The sequence below is a fragment of the Danio rerio genome, chromosome 24 (assembly GCF_049306965.1).
Source record: "Danio rerio strain Tuebingen ecotype United States chromosome 24, GRCz12tu, whole genome shotgun sequence".
Lineage (NCBI taxonomy): Eukaryota > Metazoa > Chordata > Actinopteri > Cypriniformes > Danionidae > Danio > Danio rerio.
In genome coordinates, this window is record NC_133199.1 from 41,218,819 (window position 1) to 41,221,548 (window position 2,730).

The following is a 2,730-nucleotide window of genomic DNA, read 5'->3' on the forward strand; positions in this document are numbered from 1 at the left end:
AGTTTGGACTTCTGTTTTCAGAATTGAAATATTTGTCTGAGAAAGTTTTAATTTATAAAATAATCGCAATTAATCGCAAGTTTACGTCACGGTTTTGAGCGAAATGGCAAGATCACAAGATAGAAATACTGAGAACCGCAAGAAATAATGTTAGAATTGTAGGATATAAATTTAATTTACGATTGGATCTAAATTAGATTTTTAAATGGATTTAAAGTTGGATATATATATAAATCGTAGTTGTATGTTTGTATCTAAGAATTTATATTTAAAATTTTGAATTCCTTGTTTAGTAATTTTGTGAGTTTAGGGTTAGGGTCTTGCTGTTTGGAATTTCAAATTCAGAATTTATTCCAAATTGCGTGTTATATCTTGCGGTTCACAATGTACATTTTTACGTTCTGAATTTGATTAAAATTGCAAGTTTTTTATCTTGCAATTCAGAATGTAATTTGTTGCGTTCTAAATATAATTAAAATTGCAAGTTTATATCTTGCACTTCGCGATTTTCGTTTTTACGTTATTTCTCGCACTTCAGAATGTAAGTTTTTTTTTTCGGTCTGAATAAAATTAAAATTGCTTGCATTTCAGAATTTACATTTTTTATTTAATTCAAATTGTAAGTTATATCTTGCAGTTTGGAATGTAAATTTTTACGTTCTGAATTTAATTTAAATTGTAAATTATGTCTTGCAGTTCGGAATATATATTTTTACGTTCTGAATTAGGTTAAAATTGAGCATTATATCTTACATTTCAGAATGTTCATTTTTCTATGTTCTGATTTAAATTTTTACTTTCTGAATTTTATTAAATCTGCAAGTTTAAATCTCGGAGTTCAGAATGTAAATTTTTGCTTTCTGAATTTAATTAAAACTGCAAGTTTATATCTCGGAGTTCGGAATGTAAATCTTGACTTTCTGAATTTAAATAAAATTGCGAGTTTATATCTTGCAATTCGGAATGTAAATTTTTGCTTTTTAAATATAATTAAAATTGCAAGTTTATATCTTGCACTTCACAATGTACGTTTTTATGTTCTGAATTCCATTAAAATTGCTTGTTTTTTCTTGCACTTTGGAATGCAAGTTTCTTCGATCTGTATTAAATTAAAATTGCAAGTTTAAATCTTGCATTTCAGATTTACGTTTTGAATTTAATTTAAATTGCGAATTATATCTTGCAGTTCGGAATATAAATTTTTACGTTCTGAATTAGATTAAAATTGAGCATGATATCTTGCATTTCAGAATAGAAATTTGGTTTGATGTTCTGATTTAAATTTTTACCTTCTGAATTTAATTAAAACTGCAAGTTTATATCTTGGAGTTTGGAATGTACTTTACATTCTGAATTAAATTCAGATTGCGCATTATATATTGCGGTTCAGAATGTAAGTTTTTACGTTTAATAGAAAAAAAAATTCTAGAATTTTATTTTGAATTTAATTGAAGTGCGTTATATTTTTGTAGTTTAGAATATAAATTCGTACATTCTAAATAAAATTAAAATTGCACATGAAATCTTGTATTTAGAAATGTACTTTTTTTCATTCCGAACTTTATTAAAATTGCATGTTTACACTTGCAGTTTTTAATTTAAATTTTGGCATCGCAAATGTAATTAAAAGGGTGAGTTTATATCTTGCTGTTCAAAATAACAATTTTTGAATTGCGAATTTAGTTAAAATTGCAAATTAATCTAGAACTTTAGAATGTAAACCTTAAAATTCCAAATGTATTTAAAATTGCGAGTGTATATATCTTGTCGTTTATTAGTTAAATCTGTAAATTATGAGTTTATTTCTTGCAGCTTGGAAGTTAAATCATACAATTACGATATCTTGCAATTTTAAGTTTATATCCAAAAGTTCTTACATTTAAATCATGCAATTTAAATCAGAATTGTCAGAGATAAACTTCAGTAATCAGACTTGTGTTTCACACGTCAGGAATTGAGAGTTTATATCTCACAGTTCTTAATTTCTATCTGAAAGTGAAGAACAAAAGTGAAATATAAACTCCTAACTGCAAAAGGAAAGGTATAATTTATGAAATAATTGCAATTACCTTTTTTATGTTTTTAATCTGTAAAGAAAATATCAGGAAGAGGCTTCCATTGTATCTCAGCGTGGGGTCGGTTATTCAGTTTTACTTCAGCCGCTCCAGGAAATGCACTTAAATTTAATTTATAGTTCAGTTTTTCAGAATACTTGATAAACAGAGCTAAATCTAAATTATCCTTCGCTAATATTCTACAAATTTCTCCTTTGAAATGAAGTGCATCTTTTAAATCGGCTGAAATAAAACAAACAAGCATTTCCATTTCAAGTTTCTATGTGTGGACCATGACTGATAAACGTGCGGTATATGTGTGGTGTTATTTTTAAGACCATCAAAGCACAACCCATTGAGGCTTTTGAGAATGGCTAAAATCGTGCTTATCTGTTTGTCTGTATGTTGACTAGAGGACGAATGATCACTGGTTTAGTTTAAAACCGCATTAGGGCATGTGTGGTGTTTCTAAATGTATTTTAAATCGTATATTTTAAGGTCTGTTGCTTCAGACAGATTGAGTTCAGAAGCAGAACCATTACTTATTGACAGAAATAGATTATTGTTCAAACTGGATCTCAAAACTGTTACCAATTATTGAGCCTCAAATGTTTCTTTTTATTCAGAGTTTAGTTTCTGGGACTGATGAGGATAGATAGATATATGACAGCGGCTG